The sequence below is a fragment of the Vicugna pacos genome, chromosome 11 (genome assembly GCF_048564905.1).
Source record: "Vicugna pacos chromosome 11, VicPac4, whole genome shotgun sequence".
Taxonomy (NCBI): Eukaryota; Metazoa; Chordata; class Mammalia; order Artiodactyla; family Camelidae; genus Vicugna; species Vicugna pacos.
In genome coordinates, this window is record NC_132997.1 from 12,909,695 (window position 1) to 12,927,321 (window position 17,627).

The window sequence follows — 17,627 nt, forward strand, 5'->3', positions numbered from 1 at the left end:
AGTGCCTGCCGTTTTCACTGTAAAACCGAGTTGGAGCTTGTACCTCCCCATATATATGTATGGGGTGGAGTTGGCAACTGAAAAGAAACTTTGTTTTCCCTTCAAGCTAGGTGCAGGACGGCTTTCACACACACTTATCTCTCAGAACTGAGCATGTGGAGAGACGTTCGTTCATCCAGCACAAAGGGAACGGGTTGCAGGAGAAACACTTACTCTGGTTTCTCAGTCTGTTTCCTAGTGCCGGTTTGAAGTGCCTGCCGTTTTCACTGTAAAACCGAGTTGGAGCTTGTACCTCCCCATATATATGTATGGAGTGGATTTGGCAACTGAAAAGAAACTTTGTGTTCCCTTCAAGCTAGGTGCAGGACGGCTTTCACACACACTTATCTCTCAGAACTGAGCATGTGGAGAGACGTTCGTTCATCCAGCACAAAGGGAACGGGTTGCAGGAGAAACACTTACTCTGGTTTCTCAGTCTGTTTCCTAGTGCCGTTTTGAAGTGCCTGCCGTTTTCACTGTAAAACCGAGTTGGAGCTTGTACCTCCCCATATATATGTATGGAGTGGAGTTGGCAACTGAAAAGAAACTTTGTGTTCCCTTCAAGCTAGGTGCAGGACGGCTTTCACACACACTTATCTCTCAGAACTGAGCATGTGGAGAGACGTTCGTTCATCCAGCACAAAGGGAACGGGTTGCAGGAGAAACACTTACTCTGGTTTCTCAGTCTGTTTCCTAGTGCCGGTTTGAAGTGCCTGCCGTTTTCACTGTAAAACCGAGTTGGAGCTTGTACCTCCCCATATATATGTATGGAGTGGAGTTGGCAACTGAAAGAACCCTTGTGTTCCCTTCAAGCTAGGTGCAGGACGGCTTTCACACACACTTATCTCTCAGAACTGAGCATGTGGAGAGACGTTCGTTCATCCAGCACAAAGGGAACGGGTTGCAGGAGAAACACTTACTCTGGTTTCTCAGTCTGTTTCCTAGTGCCTGTTTGAAGTGCCTGCCGTTTTCACTGTAAAACCGAGTTGGAGCTTGTACCTCCCCATATATATGTATGGGGTGGAGTTGGCAACTGAAAAGAAACTTTGTTTTCCCTTCAAGCTAGGTGCAGGACGGCTTTCACACACACTTATCTCTCAGAACTGAGCATGTGGAGAGACGTTCGTTCATCCAGCACAAAGGGAACGGGTTGCAGGAGAAACACTTACTCTGGTTTCTCAGTCTGTTTCCTAGTGCCGGTTTGAAGTGCCTGCCGTTTTCACTGTAAAACCGAGTTGGAGCTTGTACCTCCCCATATATATGTATGGAGTGGAGTTGGCAACTGAAAAGAAACTTTGTGTTCCCTTCAAGCTAGGTGCAGGACGGCTTTCACACACACTTATCTCTCAGAACTGAGCATGTGGAGAGACGTTCGTTCATCCAGCACAAAGGGAACGGGTTGCAGGAGAAACCCTTACTCTGGTTTCTCAGTCTGTTTCCTAGTGCCGGTTTGAAGTGCCTGCCGTTTTCACTGTAAAACCGAGTTGGAGCTTGTACCTCCCCATATATATGTATGGAGTGGAGTTGGCAACTGAAAAGAAACTTTGTGTTCCCTTCAAGCTAGGTGCAGGACGGCTTTCACACACACTTATCTCTCAGAACTGAGCATGTGGAGAGACATTCGTTCATCCAGCCCAAAGGGAACGGGTTGCAGGTGAAACACTTACTCTGGTTTCTCAGTCTGTTTCCTAGTGCCTGTTTGAAGTGCCTGCCGTTTTCACTGTAAAACCGAGTTGGAGCTTGTACCTCCCCATATATATGTATGGGGTGGATTTGGCAACTGAAAAGAAACTTTGTGTTCCCTTCAAGCTAGGTGCAGGACGGCTTTCACACACACTTATCTCTCAGAACTGAGCATGTGGAGAGACGTTCGTTCATCCAGCACAAAGGGAACGGGTTGCAGGAGAAACACTTACTCTGGTTTCTCAGTCTGTTTCCTAGTGCCTGTTTGAAGTGCCTGCCGTTTTCACTGTAAAACCGAGTTGGAGCTTGTACCTCCCCATATATATGTATGGGGTGGAGTTGGCAACTGAAAAGATACTTTGTGTTCCCTTCAAGCTAGGTGCAGAACGGCTTTCACACACACTTATCTCTCAGAACTGAGCATGTGGAGAGACGTTCGTTCATCCAGCACAAACGGAACGGGTTGCAGGAGAAACACTTACTCTGGTTTCTCAGTCTGTTTCCTAGTGCCGGTTTGAAGTGCCTGCCGTTTTCACTGTAAAACCGAGTTGGAGCTTGTACCTCCCCATATATATGTATGGAGTGGAGTTGGCAACTGAAAAGAAACTTGTGTTCCCTTCAAGCTAGGTGCAGGACGGCTTTCACACACACTTATCTCTCAGAACTGAGCATGTGGAGAGACGTTCGTTCATCCAGCACAAAGGGAACGGGTTGCAGGAGAAACACTTACTCTGGTTTCTCAGTCTGTTTCCTAGTGCCGGTTTGAAGTGCCTGCCGTTTTCACTGTAAAACCGAGTTGGAGCTTGTACCTCCCCATATATATGTATGGAGTGGATTTGACAACTGAAAAGAAACTTTGTGTTCCCTTCAAGCTAGGTGCAGGACGGCTTTCACACACACTTATCTCTCAGAACTGAGCATGTGGAGAGACGTTCGTTCATCCAGCACAAAGGGAACGGGTTGCAGGAGAAACACTTACTCTGGTTTCTCAGTCTGTTTCCTAGTGCCGGTTTGAAGTGCCTGCCGTTTTCACTGTAAAACCGAGTTGGAGCTTGTACCTCCCCATATATATGTATGGAGTGGAGTTGGCAACTGAAAAGAAACTTTGTGTTCCCTTCAAGCTAGGTGCAGGACGGCTTTCACACACACTTATCTCTCAGAACTGAGCATGTGGAGAGACGTTCGTTCATCCAGCACAAAGGGAACGGGTTGCAGGAGAAACACTTACTCTGGTTTCTCAGTCTGTTTCCTAGTGCCGGTTTGAAGTGCCTGCCGTTTTCACTGTAAAACCGAGTTGGAGCTTGTACCTCCCCATATATATGTATGGAGTGGAGTTGGCAACTGAAAAGAAACTTTGTGTTCCCTTCAAGCTAGGTGCAGGACGGCTTTCACACACACTTATCTCTCAGAACTGAGCATGTGGAGAGACGTTCGTTCATCCAGCACAAAGGGAACGGGTTGCAGGAGAAACACTTACTCTGGTTTCTCAGTCTGTTTCCTAGTGCCTGTTTGAAGTGCCTGCCGTTTTCACTGTAAAACCGAGTTGGAGCTTGTACCTCCCCATATATATGTATGGGGTGGAGTTGGCAACTGAAAAGAAACTTTGTGTTCCATTCAAGCTAGGTGCAGGACGGCTTTCACACACACTTATCTGTCAGAACTGAGCATGTGGAGAGACGTTCGTTCATCCAGCACAAAGGGAACGGGTTGCAGGAGAAACACTTACTCTGGTTTCTCAGTCTGTTTCCTAGTGCCGGTTTGATGTGCCTGCCGTTTTCACTGTAAAACCGAGTTGGAGCTTGTACCTCCCCATATATATGTATGGAGTGGAGTTGGCAACTGAAAAGAAACTTTGTGTTCCCTTCAAGCTAGGTGCAGGACGGCTTTCACACACAATTATATCTCAGAACTGAGCCTGTGAGAGACGTTCGTTCATCCAGCACAAAGGGAACGGGTTGCAGGAGAAACACTTACTCTGGTTTCTCAGTCTGTTTCCTAGTGCCGGTTTGAAGTGCCTGCCGTTTTCACTGTAAAACCGAGTTGGAGCTTGTACCTCCCCATATATATGTATGGAGTGGAGTTGGCAACTGAAAAGAAACTTTGTGTTCCCTTCAAGCTAGGTGCAGGACGGCTTTCACACACACTTATCTCTCAGAACTGAGCATGTGGAGAGACGTTCGTTCATCCAGCACAAAGGGAACGGGTTGCAGGAGAAACACTTACTCTGGTTTCTCAGTCTGTTTCCTAGTGCCGGTTTGAAGTGCCTGCCGTTTTCACTGTAAAACCGAGTTGGAGCTTGTACCTCCCCATATATATGTATGGGGTGGAGTTGGCAACTGAAAAGAAACTTTGTGTTCCCTTCAAGCTAGGTGCAGGACGGCTTTCACACACACTTATCTCTCAGAAGTGAGCATGTGGAGAGACGTTCGTTCATCCAGCACAAAGGGAACGGGTTGCAGGAGAAACACTTACTCTGGTTTCTCAGTCTGTTTCCTAGTGCCGGTTTGAAGTGCCTGCCGTTTTCACTGTAAAACCGAGTTGGAGCTTGTACCTCCCCATATATATGTATGGAGTGGAGTTGGCAACTGAAAAGAAACTTTGTGTTCCCTTCAAGCTAGGTGCAGGACGGCTTTCACACACACTTATCTCTCAGAACTGAGCATGTGGAGAGACGTTCGTTCATCCAGCACAAAGGGAACGGGTTGCAGGAGAAACACTTACTCTGGTTTCTCAGTCTGTTTCCTAGTGCCTGTTTGAAGTACCTGCCGTTTTCACTGTAAAACCGAGTTGGAGCTTGTACCTCCCCATATATATGTATGGGGTGGAGTTGGCAACTGAAAAGAAACTTTGTGTTCCCTTCAAGCTAGGTGCAGAACGGCTTTCACACACACTTATCTCTCAGAACTGAGCATGTGGAGAGACGTTCGTTCATCCAGCACAAAGGGAACGGGTTGCAGGAGAAACACTTACTCTGGTTTCTCAGTCTGTTTCCTAGTGCCGGTTTGAAGTGCCTGCCGTTTTCACTGTAAAACCGAGTTGGAGCTTGTACCTCCCCATATATATGTATGGAGTGGAGTTGGCAACTGAAAAGAAACTTGTGTTCCCTTCAAGCTAGGTGCAGGACGGCTTTCACACACACTTATCTCTCAGAACTGAGCATGTGGAGAGACGTTCGTTCATCCAGCACAAAGGGAACGGGTTGCAGGAGAAACACTTACTCTGGTTTCTCAGTCTGTTTCCTAGTGCCGGTTTGAAGTGCCTGCCGTTTTCACTGTAAAACCGAGTTGGAGCTTGTACCTCCCCATATATATGTATGGAGTGGAGTTGGCAACTGAAAAGAAACTTTGTGTTCCCTTCAAGCTAGGTGCAGGACGGCTTTCACACACACTTATCTCTCAGAACTGAGCATGTGGAGAGACGTTCGTTCATCCAGCACAAAGGGAACGGGTTGCAGGAGAAACACTTACTCTGGTTTCTCAGTCTGTTTCCTAGTGCCGGTTTGAAGTGCCTGCCGTTTTCACTGTAAAACCGAGTTGGAGCTTGTACCTCCCCATATATATGTATGGAGTGGAGTTGGCAACTGAAAAGAAACTTTGTGTTCCCTTCAAGCTAGGTGCAGGACGGCTTTCACACACACTTATCTCTCAGAACTGAGCATGTGGAGAGACGTTCGTTCATCCAGCACAAAGGGAACGGGTTGCAGGAGAAACACTTACTCTGGTTTCTCAGTCTGTTTCCTAGTGCCGGTTTGAAGTGCCTGCCGTTTTCACTGTAAAACCGAGTTGGAGCTTGTACCTCCCTATATATATGTATGGAGTGGAGTTGGCAACTGAAAAGAAACTTTGTGTTCCCTTCAAGCTAGGTGCAGGACGGCTTTCACACACACTTATCTCTCAGAACTGAGCATGTGGAGAGACGTTCGTTCATCCAGCACAAAGGGAACGGGTTGCAGGAGAAACACTTACTCTGGTTTCTCAGTCTGTTTCCTAGTGCCGGTTTGAAGTGCCTGCCGTTTTCACTGTAAAACCGAGTTGGAGCTTGTACCTCCCCATATATATGTATGGAGTGGAGTTGGCAACTGAAAAGAAACTTTGTGTTCCCTTCAAGCTAGGTGCAGGACGGCTTTCACACACACTTATCTCTCAGAACTGAGCATGTGGAGAGACGTTCGTTCATCCAGCACAAAGGGAACGGGTTGCAGGAGAAACACTTACTCTGGTTTCTCAGTCTGTTTCCTAGTGCCGGTTTGAAGTGCCTGCCGTTTTCACTGTAAAACCGAGTTGGAGCTTGTACCTCCCTATATATATGTATGGAGTGGAGTTGGCAACTGAAAAGAAACTTTGTGTTCCCTTCAAGCTAGGTGCAGGACGGCTTTCACACACACTTATCTCTCAGAACTGAGCATGTGGAGAGACGTTCGTTCATCCAGCACAAAGGGAACGGGTTGCAGGAGAAACACTTACTCTGGTTTCTCAGTCTGTTTCCTAGTGCCTGTTTGAAGTGCCTGCCGTTTTCACTGTAAAACCGAGTTGGAGCTTGTACCTCCCCATATATATGTATGGGGTGGAGTTGGCAACTGAAAAGAAACTTTGTGTTCCCTTCAAGCTAGGTGCAGGACGGCTTTCACACACACTTATCTCTCAGAACTGAGCATGTGGAGAGACGTTCGTTCATCCAGCACAAAGGGAACGGGTTGCAGGAGAAACACTTACTCTGGTTTCTCAGTCTGTTTCCTAGTGCCGGTTTGAAGTGCCTGCCGTTTTCACTGTAAAACCGAGTTGGAGCTTGTACCTCCCCATATATATGTATGGAGTGGAGTTGGCAACTGAAAAGAAACTTTGTGTTCCCTTCAAGCTAGGTGCAGGACGGCTTTCACACACAATTATATCTCAGATCTGAGCCTGTGGAGAGACTTTCGTTCATCCAGCACAAAGGGAACGGGTTGCAGGAGAAACACTTACTCTGGTTTCTCAGTCTGTTTCCTAGTGCCGGTTTGAAGTGCCTGCCGTTTTCACTGTAAAACCGAGTTGGAGCTTGTACCTCCCCATATATATGTATGGAGTGGAGTTGGCAACTGAAAAGAAACTTTGTGTTCCCTTCAAGCTAGGTGCAGGACGGCTTTCACACACACTTATCTCTCAGAACTGAGCATGTGGAGAGACGTTCGTTCATCCAGCACAAAGGGAACGGGTTGCAGGAGAAACACTTACTCTGGTTTCTCAGTCTGTTTCCTAGTGCCGGTTTGAAGTGCCTGCCGTTTTCACTGTAAAACCGAGTTGGAGCTTGTACCTCCCCATATATATGTATGGAGTGGAGTTGGCAACTGAAAAGAAACTTTGTGTTCCCTTCAAGCTAGGTGCAGGACGGCTTTCACACACACTTATCTCTCAGAACTGAGCATGTGGAGAGACGTTCGTTCATCCAGCACAAATGGAGCGGGTTGCAGGAGAAACACTTACTCTGGTTTCTCAGTCTGTTTCCTAGTGCCGGTTTGAAGTGCCTGCCGTTTTCACTGTAAAACCGAGTTGGAGCTTGTACCTCCCCATATATATGTATGGAGTGGAGTTGGCAACTGAAAAGAAACTTTGTGTTCCCTTCAAGCTAGGTGCAGGACGGCTTTCACACACACTTATCTCTCAGAACTGAGCATGTGGAGAGACGTTCGTTCATCCAGCACAAAGGGAACGGGTTGCAGGAGAAACACTTACTCTGGTTTCTCAGTCTGTTTCCTAGTGCCGGTTTGAAGTGCCTGCCGTTTTCACTGTAAAACCGAGTTGGAGCTTGTACCTCCCCATATATATGTATGGAGTGGAGTTGGCAACTGAAAAGAAACTTTGTGTTCCCTTCAAGCTAGGTGCAGGACGGCTTTCACACACACTTATCTCTCAGAACTGAGCATGTGGAGAGACGTTCGTTCATCCAGCACAAAGGGAACGGGTTGCAGGAGAAACACTTACTCTGGTTTCTCAGTCTGTTTCCAAGTGCCTGTTTGAAGTGCCTGCCGTTTTCACTGTAAAACCGAGTTGGAGCTTGTACCTCCCCATATATATGTATGGGGTGGAGTTGGCAACTGAAAAGAAACTTTGTGTTCCCTTCAAGCTAGGTGCAGGACGGCTTTCACACACACTTATCTCTCAGAACTGAGCATGTGGAGAGACGTTCGTTCATCCAGCACAAAGGGAACGGGTTGCAGGAGAAACACTTACTCTGGTTTCTCAGTCTGTTTCCTAGTGCCGGTTTGAAGTGCCTGCCGTTTTCACTGTAAAACCGAGTTGGAGCTTGTACCTCCCCATATATATGTATGGAGTGGAGTTGGCAACTGAAAAGAAACTTGTGTTCCCTTCAAGCTAGGTGCAGGACGGCTTTCACACACACTTATCTCTCAGAACTGAGCATGTGGAGAGACGTTCGTTCATCCAGCACAAAGGGAACGGGTTGCAGGAGAAACACTTACTCTGGTTTCTCAGTCTGTTTCCTAGTGCCGGTTTGAAGTGCCTGCCGTTTTCACTGTAAAACCGAGTTGGAGCTTGTACCTCCCCATATATATGTATGGAGTGGATTTGGCAACTGAAAAGAAACTTTGTGTTCCCTTCAAGCTAGGTGCAGGACGGCTTTCACACACACTTATCTCTCAGAACTGAGCATGTGGAGAGACGTTCGTTCATCCAGCACAAAGGGAACGGGTTGCAGGAGAAACACTTACTCTGGTTTCTCAGTCTGTTTCCTAGTGCCGGTTTGAAGTGCCTGCCGTTTTCACTGTAAAACCGAGTTGGAGCTTGTACCTCCCCATATATATGTATGGAGTGGAGTTGGCAACTGAAAAGAAACTTTGTGTTCCCTTCAAGCTAGGTGCAGGACGGCTTTCACACACACTTATCTCTCAGAACTGAGCATGTGGAGAGACGTTCGTTCATCCAGCACAAAGGGAACGGGTTGCAGGAGAAACACTTACTCTGGTTTCTCAGTCTGTTTCCTAGTGCCGGTTTGAAGTGCCTGCCGTTTTCACTGTAAAACCGAGTTGGAGCTTGTACCTCCCTATATATATGTATGGAGTGGAGTTGGCAACTGAAAAGAAACTTTGTGTTCCCTTCAAGCTAGGTGCAGGACGGCTTTCACACACACTTATCTCTCAGAACTGAGCATGTGGAGAGACGTTCGTTCATCCAGCACAAAGGGAACGGGTTGCAGGAGAAACACTTACTCTGGTTTCTCAGTCTGTTTCCTAGTGCCGGTTTGAAGTGCCTGCCGTTTTCACTGTAAAACCGAGTTGGAGCTTGTACCTCCCCATATATATGTATGGAGTGGAGTTGGCAACTGAAAAGAAACTTTGTGTTCCCTTCAAGCTAGGTGCAGGACGGCTTTCACACACACTTATCTCTCAGAACTGAGCATGTGGAGAGACGTTCGTTCATCCAGCACAAAGGGAACGGGTTGCAGGAGAAACACTTACTCTGGTTTCTCAGTCTGTTTCCTAGTGCCGGTTTGAAGTGCCTGCCGTTTTCACTGTAAAACCGAGTTGGAGCTTGTACCTCCCTATATATATGTATGGAGTGGAGTTGGCAACTGAAAAGAAACTTTGTGTTCCCTTCAAGCTAGGTGCAGGACGGCTTTCACACACACTTATCTCTCAGAACTGAGCATGTGGAGAGACGTTCGTTCATCCAGCACAAAGGGAACGGGTTGCAGGAGAAACACTTACTCTGGTTTCTCAGTCTGTTTCCTAGTGCCTGTTTGAAGTGCCTGCCGTTTTCACTGTAAAACCGAGTTGGAGCTTGTACCTCCCCATATATATGTATGGGGTGGAGTTGGCAACTGAAAAGAAACTTTGTGTTCCCTTCAAGCTAGGTGCAGGACGGCTTTCACACACACTTATCTGTCAGAACTGAGCATGTGGAGAGACGTTCGTTCATCCAGCACAAAGGGAACGGGTTGCAGGAGAAACACTTACTCTGGTTTCTCAGTCTGTTTCCTAGTGCCGGTTTGAAGTGCCTGCCGTTTTCACTGTAAAACCGAGTTGGAGCTTGTACCTCCCCATATATATGTATGGAGTGGAGTTGGCAACTGAAAAGAAACTTTGTGTTCCCTTCAAGCTAGGTGCAGGACGGCTTTCACACACAATTATATCTCAGATCTGAGCCTGTGGAGAGACTTTCGTTCATCCAGCACAAAGGGAACGGGTTGCAGGAGAAACACTTACTCTGGTTTCTCAGTCTGTTTCCTAGTGCCGGTTTGAAGTGCCTGCCGTTTTCACTGTAAAACCGAGTTGGAGCTTGTACCTCCCCATATATATGTATGGAGTGGAGTTGGCAACTGAAAAGAAACTTTGTGTTCCCTTCAAGCTAGGTGCAGGACGGCTTTCACACACACTTATCTCTCAGAACTGAGCATGTGGAGAGACGTTCGTTCATCCAGCACAAAGGGAACGGGTTGCAGGAGAAACACTTACTCTGGTTTCTCAGTCTGTTTCCTAGTGCCGGTTTGAAGTGCCTGCCGTTTTCACTGTAAAACCGAGTTGGAGCTTGTACCTCCCCATATATATGTATGGAGTGGAGTTGGCAACTGAAAAGAAACTTTGTGTTCCCTTCAAGCTAGGTGCAGGACGGCTTTCACACACACTTATCTCTCAGAACTGAGCATGTGGAGAGACGTTCGTTCATCCAGCACAAATGGAGCGGGTTGCAGGAGAAACACTTACTCTGGTTTCTCAGTCTGTTTCCTAGTGCCGGTTTGAAGTGCCTTCCGTTTTCACTGTAAAACCGAGTTGGAGCTTGTACCTCCCCATATATATGTATGGAGTGGAGTTGGCAACTGAAAAGAAACTTTGTGTTCCCTTCAAGCTAGGTGCAGGACGGCTTTCACACACACTTATCTCTCAGAACTGAGCATGTGGAGAGACGTTCGTTCATCCAGCACAAAGGGAACGGGTTGCAGGAGAAACACTTACTCTGGTTTCTCAGTCTGTTTCCTAGTGCCGGTTTGAAGTGCCTGCCGTTTTCACTGTAAAACCGAGTTGGAGCTTGTACCTCCCCATATATATGTATGGAGTGGAGTTGGCAACTGAAAAGAAACTTTGTGTTCCCTTCAAGCTAGGTGCAGGACGGCTTTCACACACACTTATCTCTCAGAACTGAGCATGTGGAGAGACGTTCGTTCATCCAGCACAAAGGGAACGGGTTGCAGGAGAAACACTTACTCTGGTTTCTCAGTCTGTTTCCAAGTGCCTGTTTGAAGTGCCTGCCGTTTTCACTGTAAAACCGAGTTGGAGCTTGTACCTCCCCATATATATGTATGGGGTGGAGTTGGCAACTGAAAAGAAACTTTGTGTTCCCTTCAAGCTAGGTGCAGGACGGCTTTCACACACACTTATCTCTCAGAACTGAGCATGTGGAGAGACGTTCGTTCATCCAGCACAAAGGGAACGGGTTGCAGGAGAAACACTTACTCTGGTTTCTCAGTCTGTTTCCTAGTGCCTGTTTGAAGTGCCTGCCGTTTTCACTGTAAAACCGAGTTGGAGCTTGTACCTCCCCATATATATGTATGGGGTGGAGTTGGCAACTGAAAAGAAACTTTGTGTTCCCTTCAAGCTAGGTGCAGAACGGCTTTCACACACACTTATCTCTCAGAACTGAGCATGTGGAGAGACGTTCGTTCATCCAGCACAAAGGGAACGGGTTGCAGGAGAAACACTTACTCTGGTTTCTCAGTCTGTTTCCTAGTGCCGGTTTGAAGTGCCTGCCGTTTTCACTGTAAAACCGAGATGGAGCTTGTACCTCCCCATATATATGTATGGAGTGGAGTTGGCAACTGAAAAGAAACTTGTGTTCCCTTCAAGCTAGGTGCAGGACGGCTTTCACACACACTTATCTCTCAGAACTGAGCATGTGGAGAGACATTCGTTCATCCAGCACAAAGGGAACGGGTTGCAGGAGAAACACTTACTCTGGTTTCTCAGTCTGTTTCCAAGTGCCTGTTTGAAGTGCCTGCCGTTTTCACTGTAAAACCGAGTTGGAGCTTGTACCTCCCCATATATATGTATGGGGTGGAGTTGGCAACTGAAAAGAAACTTTGTGTTCCCTTCAAGCTAGGTGCAGGACGGCTTTCACACACACTTATCTCTCAGAATTGAGCATGTGGAGAGACGTTCGTTCATCCAGCACAAAGGGAACGGGTTGCAGGAGAAACACTTACTCTGGTTTCTCAGTCTGTTTCCTAGTGCCGGTTTGAAGTGCCTGACTTTTTCACTGTAAAACCGAGTTGGAGCTTGTACCTCCCCATATATATGTATGGAGTGGAGTTGGCAACTGAAAAGAAACTTTGTGTTCCCTTCAAGCTAGGTGCAGGACGGCTTTCACACACACTTATCTCTCAGAACTGAGCATGTGGAGAGACGTTCGTTCATCCAGCACAAAGGGAACGGGTTGCAGGAGAAACACTTACTCTGGTTTCTCAGTCTGTTTCCTAGTGCCGGTTTGAAGTGCCTGCCGTTTTCACTGTAAAACCGAGTTGGAGCTTGTACCTCCCCATATATATGTATGGAGTGGAGTTGGCAACTGAAAAGAAACTTTGTGTTCCCTTCAAGCTAGGTGCAGGACGGCTTTCACACACACTTATCTCTCAGAACTGAGCATGTGGAGAGACGTTCGTTCATCCAGCACAAAGGGAACGGGTTGCAGGAGAAACACTTACTCTGGTTTCTCAGTCTGTTTCCTAGTGCCGGTTTGAAGTGCCTGCCGTTTTCACTGTAAAACCGAGTTGGAGCTTTTACCTCCCCATATATATGTATGGAGTGGAGTTGGCAACTGAAAAGAAACTTTGTGTTCCCTTCAAGCTAGGTGCAGGACGGCTTTCACACACACTTATCTCTCAGAACTGAGCATGTGGAGAGACGTTCGTTCATCCAGCACAAAGGGAACGGGTTGCAGGAGAAACACTTACTCTGGTTTCTCAGTCTGTTTCCTAGTGCCTGTTTGAAGTGCCTGCCGTTTTCACTGTAAAACCGAGTTGGAGCTTGTACCTCCCCATATATATGTATGGGGTGGAGTTGGCAACTGAAAAGAAACTTTGTGTTCCCTTCAAGCTAGGTGCAGAACGGCTTTCACACACACTTATCTCTCAGAACTGAGCATGTGGAGAGACGTTCGTTCATCCAGCACAAAGGGAACGGGTTGCAGGAGAAACACTTACTCTGGTTTCTCAGTCTGTTTCCTAGTGCCGGTTTGAAGTGCCTGCCGTTTTCACTGTAAAACCGAGTTGGAGCTTGTACCTCCCCATATATATGTATGGAGTGGAGTTGGCAACTGAAAAGAAACTTGTGTTCCCTTCAAGCTAGGTGCAGGACGGCTTTCACACACACTTATCTCTCAGAACTGAGCATGTGGAGAGACGTTCGTTCATCCAGCACAAAGGGATCGGGTTGCAGGAGAAACACTTACTCTGGTTTCTCAGTCTGTTTCCTAGTGCCGGTTTGAAGTGCCTGCCGTTTTCACTGTAAAACCGAGTTGGAGCTTGTACCTCCCCATATATATGTATGGAGTGGATTTGGCAACTGAAAAGAAACTTTGTGTTCCCTTCAAGCTAGGTGCAGGACGGCTTTCACACACACTTATCTCTCAGAACTGAGCATGTGGAGAGACGTTCGTTCATCCAGCACAAAGGGAACGGGTTGCAGGAGAAACACTTACTCTGGTTTCTCAGTCTGTTTCCTAGTGCCGGTTTGAAGTGCCTGCCGTTTTCACTGTAAAACCGAGTTGGAGCTTGTACCTCCCCATATATATGTATGGGGTGGAGTTGGCAACTGAAAAGAAACTTTGTGTTCCCTTCAAGCTAGGTGCAGGACGGCTTTCACACACACTTATATCTCAGAACTCAGCATGTGGAGAGACGTTCGTTCATCCAGCACAAAGGGAACCGGTTGCAGGAGAAACACTTACTCTGGTTTCTCAGTCTGTTTCCTAGTGCCGGTTTGAAGTGCCTGCCGTTTTCACTGTAAAACCGAGTTGGAGCTTGTACCTCCCCATATATATGTATGGAGTGGAGTTGGCAACTGAAAAGAAACTTTGTGTTCCCTTCAAGCTAGGTGCAGGACGGCTTTCACACACACTTATCTCTCAGAACTGAGCATGTGGAGAGACGTTCGTTCATCCAGCACAAAGGGAACGGGTTGCAGGAGAAACACTTACTCTGGTTTCTCAGTCTGTTTCCTAGTGCCTGTTTGAAGTGCCTGCCGTTTTCACTGTAAAACCGAGTTGGAGCTTGTACCTCCCCATATATATGTATGGGGTGGAGTTGGCAACTGAAAAGAAACTTTGTGTTCCATTCAAGCTAGGTGCAGGACGGCTTTCACACACACTTATCTGTCAGAACTGAGCATGTGGAGAGACGTTCGTTCATCCAGCACAAAGGGAACGGGTTGCAGGAAAAACACTTACTCTGGTTTCTCAGTCTGTTTCCTAGTGCCGGTTTGAAGTGCCTGCCGTTTTCACTGTAAAACCGAGTTGGAGCTTGTACCTCCCCATATATATGTATGGAGTGGAGTTGGCAACTGAAAAGAAACTTTGTGTTCCCTTCAAGCTAGGTGCAGGAAGGCTTTCACACACAATTATATCTCAGAACTGAGCCTGTGGAGAGACGTTCGTTCATCCAGCACAAAGGGAACGGGTTGCAGGAGAAACACTTACTCTGGTTTCTCAGTCTGTTTCCTAGTGCCGGTTTGAAGTGCCTGCCGTTTTCACTGTAAAACCGAGTTGGAGCTTGTACCTCCCCATATATACGTATGGAGTGGAGTTGGCAACTGAAAAGAAACTTTGTGTTCCCTTCAAGCTAGGTGCAGGACGGCTTTCACTCACACTTATCTCTCAGAACTGAGCATGTGGTGAGACGTTCGTTCATCCAGCACAAAGGGAACGGGTTGCAGGAGAAACACTTACTCTGGTTTCTCAGTCTGTTTCCTAGTGCCGGTTTGAAGTGCCTGCCGTTTTCACTGTAAAACCGAGTTGGAGCTTGTACCTCCCCATATATATTTATGGAGTGGAGTTGGCAACTGAAAAGAAACTTTGTGTTCCCTTCAAGCTAGGTGCAGGACGGCTTTCACACACACTTATCTCTCAGAACTGAGCATGTGGAGAGACGTTCGTTCATCCAGCACAAAGGAAACGGGTTGCAGGAGAAACACTTACTCAGGTTTCTCAGTCTGTTTCCTAGTGCCGGTTTGAAGTGCCTGCCGTTTTCACTGTAAAACCGAGTTGGAGCTTGTACCTCCCCATATATATGTATGGAGTGGAGTTGGCAACTGAAAAGAAACTTTGTGTTCCCTTCAAGCTAGGTGCAGGACGGCTTTCACACACACTTATCTCTCAGAAGTGAGCATGTGGAGAGACGTTCGTTCATCCAGCACAAAGGGAACGGGTTGCAGGAGAAACACTTACTCTGGTTTCTCAGTCTGTTTCCTAGTGCCGGTTTGAAGTGCCTGCCGTTTTCACTGTAAAACCGAGTTGGAGCTTGTACCTCCCCATATATATGTATGGGGTGGAGTTGGCAACTGAAAAGAAACTTTGTGTTCCCTTCAAGCTAGGTGCAGGACGGCTTTCACACACACTTATCTCTCAGAAGTGAGCATGTGGAGAGACGTTCGTTCATCCAGCACAAAGGGAACGGGTTGCAGGAGAAACACTTACTCTGGTTTCTCAGTCTGTTTCCTAGTTCCTGTTTGAAGTGCCTGCCGTTTTCACTGTAAAACCGAGTTGGAGCTTGTACCTCCCCATATATATGTATGGGGTGGAGTTGGCAACTGAAAAGAAACTTTGTGTTCCCTTCAAGCTAGGTGCAGAACGGCTTTCACACACACTTATCTCTCAGAAATGAGCATGTGGAGAGACGTTCGTTCATCCAGCACAAAGGGAGCGGGTTGCAGGGGAAACACTTACTCTGGTTTCTCAGTCTGTTTCCTAGTGCCGGTTTGAAGTGCCTGCCGTTTTCACTGTGAAACCGAGTTGGAGCTTGTACCTCCCCATATATATGTATGGAGTGGAGTTGGCAACTGAAAAGAAACTTGTGTTCCCTTCAAGCTAGGTGCAGGACGGCTTTCACACACACTTATCTCTCAGAACTGAGCATGTGGAGAGACGTTCGTTCATCCAGCACAAAGGGAACGGGTTGCAGGAGAAACACTTACTCTGGTTTCTCAGTCTGTTTCCTAGTGCCGGTTTGAAGTGCCTGCCGTTTTCACTGTAAAACCGAGTTGGAGCTTGTACCTCCCCATATATATGTATGGAGTGGAGTTGGCAACTGAAAAGAAACTTTGTGTTCCCTTCAAGCTAGGTGCAGGACGGCTTTCACACACACTTATCTCTCAGAACTGAGCATGTGGAGAGACGTTCGTTCATCCAGCACAAAGGGAACCGGTTGCAGGAGAAACACTTACTCTGGTTTCTCAGTCTGTTTCCTAGTGCCGGTTTGAAGTGCCTGCCGTTTTCACTGTAAAACCGAGTTGGAGCTTGTACCTCCCCATATATATGTATGGAGTGGAGTTGGCAACTGAAAAGAAACTTTGTGTTCCCTTCAAGCTAGGTGCAGGACGGCTTTCACACACACTTATCTGTCAGAACTGAGCATGTGGAGAGACGTTCGTTCATCCAGCACAAAGGGAACGGGTTGCAGGAGAAACACTTACTCTGGTTTCTCAGTCTGTTTCCTAGTGCCGGTTTGAAGTGCCTGCCGTTTTCACTGTAAAACCGAGTTGGAGCTTGTACCTCCCCATATATATGTATGGAGTGGAGTTGGCAACTGAAAAGAAACTTTGTGTTCCCTTCAAGCTAGGTGCAGGACGGCTTTCACACACACTTATCTCTCAGAACTGAGCATGTGGAGAGACGTTCGTTCATCCAGCACAAAGGGAACGGGTTGCAGGAGAAACACTTACTCTGGTTTCTCAGTCTGTTTCCTAGTGCCGGTTTGAAGTGCCTGCCGTTTTCACTGTAAAACCGAGTTGGAGCTTGTACCTCCCCATATATATGTATGGAGTGGAGTTGGCAACTGAAAAGAAACTTGTGTTCCCTTCAAGCTAGGTGCAGGACGGCTTTCACACACACTTATCTCTCAGAACTGAGCATGTGGAGAGACGTTCGTTCATCCAGCACAAAGGGAACGGGTTGCAGGAGAAACACTTACTCTGGTTTCTCAGTCTGTTTCCTAGTGCCGGTTTGAAGTGCCTGCCGTTTTCACTGTAAAACCGAGTTGGAGCTTGTACCTCCCCATATATATGTATGGAGTGGAGTTGGCAACTGAAAAGAAACTTTGTGTTCCCTTCAAGCTAGGTGCAGGACGGCTTTCACACACACTTATCTCTCAGAACTGAGCATGTGGAGAGACATTCGTTCATCCAGCACAAAGGGAACCGGTTGCAGGAGAAACACTTACTCTGGTTTCTCAGTCTGTTTCCTAGTGCCGGTTTGAAGTGCCTGCCGTTTTCACTGTAAAACCGAGTTGGAGCTTGTACCTCCCCATATATATGTATGGAGTGGAGTTGGCAACTGAAAAGAAACTTTGTGTTCCCTTCAAGCTAGGTGCAGGACGGCTTTCACACACACTTATCTCTCAGAACTGAGCATGTGGAGAGACGTTCGTTCATCCAGCACAAAGGGAACGGGTTGCAGGAGAAACACTTACTCTGGTTTCTCAGTCTGTTTCCTAGTGCCGGTTTGAAGTGCCTGCCGTTTTCACTGTAAAACCGAGTTGGAGCTTGTACCTCCCCATATATATGTATGGAGTGGAGTTGGCAACTGAAAAGAAACTTTGTGTTCCCTTCAAGCTAGGTGCAGGACGGCTTTCACACACACTTATCTCTCAGAACTGAGCATGTGGAGAGACGTTCGTTCATCCAGCACAAAGGGAACGGGTTGCAGGAGAAA